The sequence below is a fragment of the Rattus norvegicus genome, chromosome 15 (assembly GCF_021556685.1).
Source record: "Rattus norvegicus strain SHRSP/BbbUtx chromosome 15, alternate assembly SHRSP_T2T, whole genome shotgun sequence".
NCBI classification, from domain to species: Eukaryota; Metazoa; Chordata; class Mammalia; order Rodentia; family Muridae; genus Rattus; species Rattus norvegicus.
The window spans coordinates 39,627,322-39,637,500 of record NC_141548.1 but is presented as its reverse complement, the minus strand read 5'-3'; the positions used below and the strand labels follow the sequence as shown (position 1 = coordinate 39,637,500).

The window sequence follows — 10,179 nt, the reverse complement described above, 5'->3', positions numbered from 1 at the left end:
AACATCTGAAACCATGAACCAGAGTAACCCGTTCCTTTATATTTTCTCTCATGGGTTTGTGTCACAGAATTTCTAATGCAAGAGAATGTCAGTTCTGAGAAGGTGGAAGGTTGGAAGGAAAGATCCAGGATGTTTATATTTGGAGGGGAAGTGAAGAAGCTTGGTTAAAGGTTGATTTATCTGCCAAGAATAAAGAAAATGTGGCTAGGATGATGGGTGTAGTGTCTGCTGGAGAGCAGGTCACATTGAGGATTTACTGAATGTTAGTGGGTATTACAGTAACCTACTGAAAATGGAAAAGACAGCTCGTTGTGTCTAGGAATCACTTAGCAATTGAGGAATGGGTATTCCTCTCATCCTCCAAGGCAGCAGTCATCCATGTCCATAGGGAGAAATGTTAAGGTTCCAAGACATCATAAACTTGGAAATCTGTGGACACCTGCACCAGGAGATTCTGAGTCACACTGTCACATTACTTTACATGGTCAAAATGATAAGGGACATCTTCAGTGTGCCTGATTCCTGTGATTAGTCATGGCTGGTTGGAATACTTAAGAATGATTTTTGCTGTTTGCATTTTCTAAAGAAGCATAGATTATGACTAAGTTCCTCCGTGTCTTCCCATTCATCAACAAATAACCATCAGAGAAATTTAACTAAAGAAATATCAGAGCTGAGTCTCCCTCCTAAGACTGTGCTGTGTTCAAGCTACACTGCCAGATGCTGTCCGTTATCTAATGTCCCCTTCAAGCCATGAGGGGCTGAGGTTGCCCTCTTGGAAACTGTACCGGCTAGCTTGATATCAACTTAACACAACTGGAGAGAGAGGAGGGAGCCTCAATTGAGAAAATGCCTCCATAAGATCAGGCTGTAGGCAAGCCTGTAGGGCATTTTCTTAATCATAGATTGATGGGGGAGGGCCCAGCCCATTGTGGGTAGGGTTATCCATGGGCTGTGGAACTGAATCCTGTAAAAAATCAGGCTGAGCAAATCAGGAGAAGCAAGCGAGTAAGCAGCACTCTTTCATGGTCCCTGCATCAGCTCCTGCTTCTGTTGATGAACTCTTATATGGAATGGTGAGTGAAATAAACCGTTTCCTCCCCAAATTGCTTTTGGTCATATTGTTTTATCACAGCAACAGTAACCTTGACAAAGGCAGAGACCAAACATAGCAACTGGAAAACACAATTTTAATGATTGTGATGAACCAACAATACTTTTTCCTAATATCGAGTTTTGATGATTAAAAGAGCTTTCTCAGCGGAACGAAGCAGATTGACCAGAGAATGGAATAAAGTATCAGAATTTGATTTTCATTTTCTCTTTGCTGTTTCCTGTTTGAAAGGCTAGGGAGTGCGCTGACTGGCACATTTATTTTCTGGCTTTGATAGTGACCTTTTAATGAAGTATCAGAAGCCACCTGTCAGCCATGACACCAGTGTCCCAAAGCACAGGAGATCCCACACCGGAATTCTCTCCTGTTATATCTGATGAGATAGGTTTGGGGGTCACTTCATAAGTTGGCTTTGATGAGATGTCAATTCGTACCAATTGATCTATACGGCTTCAACAAACTCCCAAAATCCAAGTGGGGACCTGATTCTAAACTTCCTATGGAAATGCAAAAGACCTAGAATAGCTAAAACAACTTCAACAGCAGGCAAATACTGGAAGAGTCAAGAAGCCTAGGTTTCAGAACTCATATAAAGCTAGAGTGACGTGCCATTGGCAAAGGGACGCAGGTCACTGTGGAAACCAGAGAGGCTAGAAATAGATCAAATGCACGAACAACTGATTTTTCACAGAGTACAAAGAAAAGTCGGAGGAATGTTGGCAGACTTTTCTACAAATGGTGTTGGAATATCCACATTCTTTTAAAAAGGAAAGAACTGTGATCCATGTTTTAAACTGTATGAGGACCCTAGCTCGAACAGAACAGAACTCAATGCAGTCATAAGGCTATTGACACATTCACTGAGCTATTAGATCAGACAGGCATTTTTCCTCTGCAATGCCCTATGTGTGGCTCACAAAGGAAAACTCAGCCATCTAGAACTCAGTGGTCTTCAGGAGCAGAAGTGAGATTCTCTTGTCTGGGATGCTGGAGACTGATCCCAGGGCTCTGTGTACGCTGGGTAAGTGCTCTACCTCAGAGCTACATCCCAGGCTCTTGGTGTCTTTGAGACGGGAGTGACTGTGCTGACAGGAGCAAAGGGAGATGTTTGTGTCCTGCCCTTTGACAACCAGACTATTGAAAAATGGTCCCAAAGACTGTAATTTCCCTGATACTCTCACGCTGGAGGAGGGGGAAGGCTGACGCTTCCACACCAGCCAGACACTGCTGACAACATACTTAGCCACCTTGCAAAACAGCCAGACCCAAGACAAGGATGAATCGGAAGAGGTAATGACCACATCTTGACCAGCATAGCTTAGTTTTACATGCAACATTACCTCTCTCTAGCCCTAAGGTTCTTGTCAGTTCCCCACAGATGTGAAAATGGTCTGGAGGATTGTTTAGCCCCTTTATTTCTTCATCACCAACATGTCCCTACCAAATCCAGTTCGTTCCTCTGCTTTTCTCTAGCACTCTTCTGAGGACTGCATTAGCTCCTTGGGATTCCTGAGGCCTATGCTTGAACCCAAAACAATCCGGTAACATGAGCTCTTGTTAAGAAGCTCAGGCTAACCTTTAACCTGCTATCAGCCCAGGTTGGCTTCAAACTCACAAGTCTCTTGGCCTTGCCCCCCAAGCACTGAGACACAGGCTGGCAGAACTTTTCAATCTTGATAAGAGACTGAAAAGATGAGCTAGAAACTAGGAGAATATATTCATAAATTATGTATCTTGTAAAGAATATATACAGTTAATTGTTGTCAATAATACAGATTTTGTTGTTTTTTTCAAATGAGCAAACATTTGAATAGACATCTTACCAAAGGCACTAAACAGCTGACAAATAAAGTCAATCAAAGATGCTTGGCAATATTAATCTATGAAAAATGTGAATTAAAGCTACAACAAGGCACCTAAAATGTTTTAAAATTGAAAGGTCATGCCCAGGGTTGGCAAGGAGGCAGCATTCTCACAGACTGTTGGGACAGACAGATACAGAGCAGTCACTTTAGAAACAGGGTAAGTCAAGCCCCTCTGCCCTCACCTTTTCAAAGATTTTAAAAACACGTATGTTTGTACAAAGACTCGGATTTGTACACAAATAACCACGGCTGTTTCTTTTGTAGCAGCAAAACTAAAATGTCTGGCATCCACTAAGTGGAGAAGCACATTGAAGTCCAACAACTTGTTCATCAGTGACAAGAGTTGAAACATTCTGTGCTAGCCAGCGAATCTCAAAATAATTTTTCTGTGTAACACTGAAAATTAATCCAATTTATGAATAAATGACTGTCAGTACCATTATTAGCTCACTAACAATGCTAGGAGATAATACAATGGATAGCCCTAACAAAGTAACAGGGGCAAACGTTCCTGGAAAATAATTCATTGTTTGTAGTTACTACATGCAAGAGGATTAATTATTGCCACCAGCTAATATTACTCAATCTCCTCATCAAACTTAGGAAGTAACAATTCTTAATAAACAAAATGCAGTTAAATGGTCTATTAAATGTCTTAAGAACTGCTGAGTAGCTGAATACGATGGATGAAATGATCTAAGCTAGGAGTGTTTGTACCTAGTGTTCCCCTAATGGGACAAAACCACACAAACAGGCAAAGAGCAAATTCTGGGTTTAACTGACAAAATAACTGGAAATAAGCAAATGGCTCGGCAGGGGTCTGTCCCTGCAATTCATGAAGGAATTAAAAAATAAAATTAGGTAATTTATGATCACATTTTGTGTGGTTATAATACACAATTCCGTTCTGAATACAAGGAACAGATAACATTACTCGCATTAGAGCTGTATTGTCTAGGACTCCAGCACTGTTTATATGAACATTGGAGCCTCTATAATTTAAAAGTATAAACACTTTCAACTCTTAAGTAATATGCGTGGCATTTTAGTTGAAATTCTGTTTGCAGTTCCAATCACTGGGGGGGTTAGGAGAGTTGTTTGTGTGTGTTCTGTTTCCTCTCGTGAGATGCAGATGCCCTGTATGCCCCAACGCGCAACGATCTGTGGTCGTGGCTCCATAAATCTCATCTGATATTGTCTCAGTAATGAATCAGAGATGATGGGGAGGAAAAAGAAAAACCGTTTCTAAAAATGTCCATCTTGTAGTTTCCTAAATAAAATTCTAGGAATTGCAAGTTAGTATGTCAAAACGGAAAGCTCAGCATGACTAGTGTGGGAAGAGAGGACAAGAAGAGGGGGAGTATCCCAGGAGTCGAGAGCACTTAGACATAGTAACTAAATATCTTGGTGGTGACGCCAGTTTTAGCAAATCTGTGCATGTGTGAAAATCTGCCACATTGCACCCCACATACATGCAGGTTAGTACATGTTACCTCAGCGAAGAGAGCGACCCACCAGTGCTACTTGCATTGCGGGACTACTCAGGTGCTAGCCCGATTATAACACCTCCCCGACCAGTTATGAAAGATATTAACCAGAATGGATCGGGTCAACTGGGAACCCAACTGGCATACAAAGTGCCTGAGTCTAAAACTAGGGTGCATTCTCCAGGTCATTGACTTTGAGTATCACTGTTGACTGAACTTATTCCTAAATTTTCCATGTAGACAATTGATTTGAGTGTAATGTCAGTTAAACATACATGGTCATGGCTTATAGGTGAGTGCATTAGCTTACGGAGAAAGATTTACTCTGCGTGCGACTAACAGGTTTATCTACTGCGTAAACTAAAATGTGCTAAGTATGATGGCAGCCGCTTGACTTTGGTTCCTCCCCTCTGAAACACAGATTGAAGCATGATTGCATTTTGTCTGTATGGGGGTAAGGCCCTTGAGAGGTGGTTAGGTCTAACATGCACATTCCTTTCTCGAGGGACTGACATGTGGATGTGGTGTCAGGAAAGTTGTCCTCGTTTGTCTCTTGCTTGCTCTTCTAATTGCCAGCATGGTGAACCGGTCCAGGGCTCTTGATTGGGAACCTAGCAGCTTCCAGAACCAGGAGACTAAACAAACCCCTTTCCTTTGTACTCCTCAGCTTCGGGTTTCTGTTGTAGCAACTGAAAGTGACGTAAAGCAATGGTAGATCCAATAAGTATAAACAGCAGTCCGCTGGACTCCCTCCATAATTAATCCACCCAAGGCACCTTCAGGAAAGAACTGGACTCGGTGTTAAAAGTCACGAAAGAAAATCTCTCCTTGGATCTTCACATGCATTACCTAAATGTGCTAAACAGGAAGTGTATGAAAAAAAATCAGGGGCTTCAGAGATTCCTTGCTGGTTAAGGACACTTCCTGCTCTTGCAAAGGATCCCCATTTGCTTCTCAGCACCCACTTATCAGTGGACAACATCATAACTACAGATCCATAGGCTCCATGCCCTCCTCAGACCTCCACAGACACACACACAGCACACATTCTGATATGCAGGCAAAATGTTCATAAACAAAAGTAAAATGAATGTTTTAAAGTTAAAAACCAGGGACTCGATTCTCCTGCCTCCAAAAAGCACCATAATACATGTGCACATACCCATACACAGATGAAAACATAGAAAGGCATACTCACAAGCACAGACAGGCATGGGCATAGGCCCGTATATACATCCACACAGCTTAAAATGATAAAACAAAATCAGAGGCAGGAGAGAGGGCCCCACGGTTAAAAGTGCCGCTACCAGAAGATCCAAATTCAGTTCTCAGCACCCACATCAGGCGCTAACTACCACCTAATACTGTAGCTTCAGGGTGACTCCATGGACCTACACATAAAATAAAATAAAATTTAAAAATCTAAAATCAAAATCAGTGCTCTGGAGTTTCAGGAAACAGTACAAAGGAGAAAGGAGGAGGGAGGGAAGAGGGGGAGAAGAAGAAAAAGAAAGAAGAGGAGGAAGAAGAGGGGAAGAGGAGAAGAAGAACAAGAAGGGCAAGAAGGAAGCTTACCTCTGTGCCTCTCAACACAGTCTCTAGAAGTACACAGCTCCCAGACTTCGATACTTAGCCTTAAACCATTGATTACTGTGCTGTTTAAATGCAACTCCAGGAAAGAGAACTTTCTTGGGGTCTTGCATGGTGGCCTGAATTGGAGCCCACACTAAGGACAGCTTTATTTCCACCTGTTTGTTAAGTTGCTGGTGTCATTGCTATCCCATACAAGCTGGTATTTACTGGGGATGAACAGAATACGGGGGCACACTTATAGATGAAGTATTTACCCAGCCAACATCCACTCTACAAATACTTGTTAGGCATGTTCCATAGGACAGTCAGCCCACAGGAAACAAAATAGCTCACTGTCAGGAACTGATATATTTTCCTTCACCCCAAATCCACACTGAAATCTATGCCCCCATTAGATGATGTTTGAAGACAGAACCTTTGGAGAAGTAAATAAGGCTCACTGTAGTTGGAGGTGCGAAGCCTGATCCAATGTGATTGCTGTCCTTGTGAGAACAGATGCCAGAAAGTTGTGCCCAGAGCAAGGACGTGAGGATGAATGTCAAAGAAAGAGGCTCTGGAGAAAGTGACCCCACAGACAACTTGACCTTGGACTTCCAGCCTCCAGAACACTGAGAGAATTATTTTTAGTTTCATAAGCCAGCCACCCAGTTTACAGTATTTCGTTGTAGCATCCCTGACAAATGGAACTTTTTAACCTTGAAAACTGGCATGTTCAACTTGATAAGATTTTCCTCAAAAGGTTCAGAGGTCATACAACTTAGCGTACAATTTAGAAGCTGAAAGTGGAAGAAAATGTGTTTTCAAAAATACTATGAGAATGAATGAGTGTCCTCACTCTACTGCTAGCTCCAGACCGCTGACTGTGTTCTCCGCACTCTTCCAGGGAACTTTGCATAAGAAGTGATGTTATTATATCATGCTATCTGTTGGCAGAGGAAAGTCTCCATACCGGAAGAGTTCCCTGAGGCTGCCCTGGCCAGCCAAGGCTCAAAGGCTCATGCTGGATGCTTCTCTTTGCCTTCTCCTCTGGCCGTGATGCTTCTGGTTTTCAGTTACCCCTGTCAGCTCTTACAGAGGCAAAGGCATCTTGACTATGCTTCTGCTCGGAAAGAAAACATTAGTCCTAAAACCTGACCCTGGAGCATGAGTCTCTTGTGTGTGTCTGCCTACTTACCAGCTATCTTCTGGATGTTTTACCAGCTTCGGGGTCCTAAAGAACTCCACTATGTGTCTTCTACAAGGTGGCTCTTGGTCTCTCCATCTGTACTGGGTAGTTTTGTCACCTTGGCACAAATCCAGACATATCTGGAGAAAGGATCTCAGGTGAGGAATTGCCTCTATTAGACCGGCCTGTGGACACACTGTGGGGGCGTTGTCTTGGTTAATGATTGATGTGGGAGGGCCTAGACCACATTCAGTGACATCTCTGGGCAGGTGGTACTGGATTGTATAATAAAGTGGACTGATTGGGGCCGTTAAAAGCACTGATTGCCCTTCATGAACACACGGGTTTGACTCTCTGCATTCACATGGTGGCTTACAACCATCTGGAACTCTAGTTCTAAAGAACCTGACCCCCTCTTTTGGCCTCCAATGGCAGCAGAAATGCATGTAGTTTACGGACAGACATACAGACAAAACACCCATAAAGTTACATTTACAAATATGGTGGTGGTGGTGGTGGTGGTGGTGATGCAAGCTGAGCGAGCTAAGGAGAACAAGCCAGTAAGAACTATTCCTCCATTTTTTTTTTGCTTCAGTCCTGGTCTTCGTGTCTCTTGCTTGAGTTCCTCCCTTGACTTCCCTCCATGATGACATTGAAGTATAAGATGAGATAAACCTTTTCCTCCCCAAGTTGCTTTTGGTTCATGGTGGTTTATCATAGCAACGGACACCAGACTAGAACGTGATTTTATAAACCACCCCACCTCAGGTGAAGAGGCATGAGTAGTGTAGATATTATGCAGAGCTCTAGAAAGGAATAGTCCTGCCTCCTGACCAGTACCTCCTCTCTACCTCCCAGGAGAAGCCTCCACCATCCCCAGAGCACCATTTCTTTAAACTGGTAGTTCTGGTGCTATTTTCAGTCCCTCCAGATGGCTATGATGTTTCTGAAAGTGCCGAGCACACATGTTTACTCAGAAGGCTATGATCCTCTTTTTCCAATGGTACTCACCGTCACCTTCAACAAGATCATTTGGGGGTTCCTGGGGCTGGGAACCAGCCCGTCCCATGTAGGTGTCTACTGGAGTGCCAGTGCCCAGGTGAGGCTTTGTTCACATTCCTTAGCCTTAGCTTTTCACCATAGAGGCCTCATCTTGAGAGCGTTTCTACTTCACCTTTCCTTTGTTATTCAAATGCCCCCAAAGCGTTATTCAAATCACTACCACCCACCTTAACAAACCAGAAAACACTACTATTTCTGAAAAGTCATTTTTATACACAGAAACGCACACTTAGGAGTCCGTGTGGGTTTATTTTAATGTGCTCACAGGCCGTATGAGAACAAAGACTCAACTGACGTTTGCTTTAGCTTTAAAAACTCATGTTAAATAGATTAATATTGGAGTTACCACCAAGTAAACACTAAGTATTGACCAATGAGAAGCTACATCATGGACCAAGGATTTTGAAAGACCCAATTCCAAGTCTGTGATATCTACTTTGAAAAGAAAAATTTCACTGTCCGTTAAGGTTTCATGCACATATTAGTCTTTTAATAACAAGCAAATTTTAATTTTATTTTAAGAACTTTTGGCAATAGCAATTCTAATGTTCAAATAATTAAAAGTGAATTTTTAAGGCAAAATACTCAATTTTGTCTTTAAATAGTATAAACTACTTACGTGGTGATTTCTCCATGTTCACTAAGTGATTCGTAATTGATAAACACAAATATGGATGTATCTTGAGTTCTACTAAGTTCCCAGTTTGTGTATAAACTAGTTAAAAATCTCAAGTTCAAAAATCACAGCTTGGAGCACTCAGAGGCAGAGGCAGGGAGACCTCAGAGCTGGAGACCAGCCTGATCCACAGAGAAAGTTCCAGGACAGCCAGGAATATACAGAGAAACCCTGTCTTGAGAAACAAAAACAAAAACAAACAAAGCAAAACTATCGAAGTGTAAACGCAGCACTCAGGAGGCTAAGGCAAGATGATGGTTCAATATCAAGGCCATCCTGGGCTGCCTTCTCTCTAAAATACAAGCAAAACTACCACCACTGTGGGGGCTGTGTGTTGACTGATGTTTAACTTGCCTGACATGTCTAAGGCCATGGGATTTGTTCCCAGGAATGAAAAACTTCAAAATTTAAGACTCAAAAATGTAAGGGTTGTGTCTGGGTTCATTTTCAGACATGGACTTTGCATTGTCCCCACTGTTAAGGACAACAGGGACCCTCCCCTCTTCAGTGAGTGTCTATACTTTATCAAAGGTCTGTTGACTGTATTTACAGGGGACATTTTTTGATTTCCTGTTCTGTTTCATATTTATCTTTTCTTAGATGTTTTTTCTTGTCTTGCTTTCTTTATATATTTTACTTTACTTTAAATTAGTAAAATCATTGCATATGTTTGTGGGATGCCAAGTTGTATATCAATACATGGGTATGTTTTTTAATAATCCAATCATGGCACTTGGCATATCCAATAATTAATATCCATTAATTCCATTTGTTTATCATTTCTTAACACTGATCCTCAAAATCCTCCCCAGGTAATCTGAACTACACAATACATTGCTGTTAATTAGATTTACTCAGCTTGCAGAGCACTCCAGTACAGCCTTCCTAACTTTAAATTTGTACCCATCGACCAATCTCTCTCCATCTACCTTACCCATCCCCTTCCTCGTCTCTGGTGATCTCTGTTCAGTTCTAATCTTTTTTAAATCCCATATAAAGGTAAAACCATGTAACATTTGTTTTTCTGGGTATAGTTTATTTCACTTAATATACTATAAAGTCCAGCCATGTTGAAAATATGGATTTTTTTTTGTTTTATGGATTAAAACTCTTCCATGACTTTGTCTTGATTATAACAACAAAGAAATCCTTGGTGATTGAATAGTGGAAGGCTTTTGACTTCTTTCTTCTTTGGGGGTGGATGTATTTTATTCTGG

General features: G+C 41.8%; 1 protein-coding gene across 2 annotated transcripts in view; it reads right to left on the bottom strand.

Moving 5' to 3' along the window:
* The window catches only part of LOC148000989 (uncharacterized), a 54,571-nt gene extending 46,197 nt beyond the window's left edge, over positions 1-8,374 (bottom strand). The window contains exons 1-2 of one of the 2 annotated variants that reach the window (XR_015638307.1): positions 8,236-8,374; positions 7,234-7,420 (exon numbers count right to left, since the gene is read on the bottom strand). The gene's annotated coding sequence lies outside the window, so the exon portion shown is untranslated. The remainder of the gene's footprint in view (positions 1-7,233; positions 7,421-8,235) is intronic. The other variant, XR_015638308.1, reaches the window with a different exon arrangement.
* Between the last annotated feature and the right edge of the window lie 1,805 nt (positions 8,375-10,179).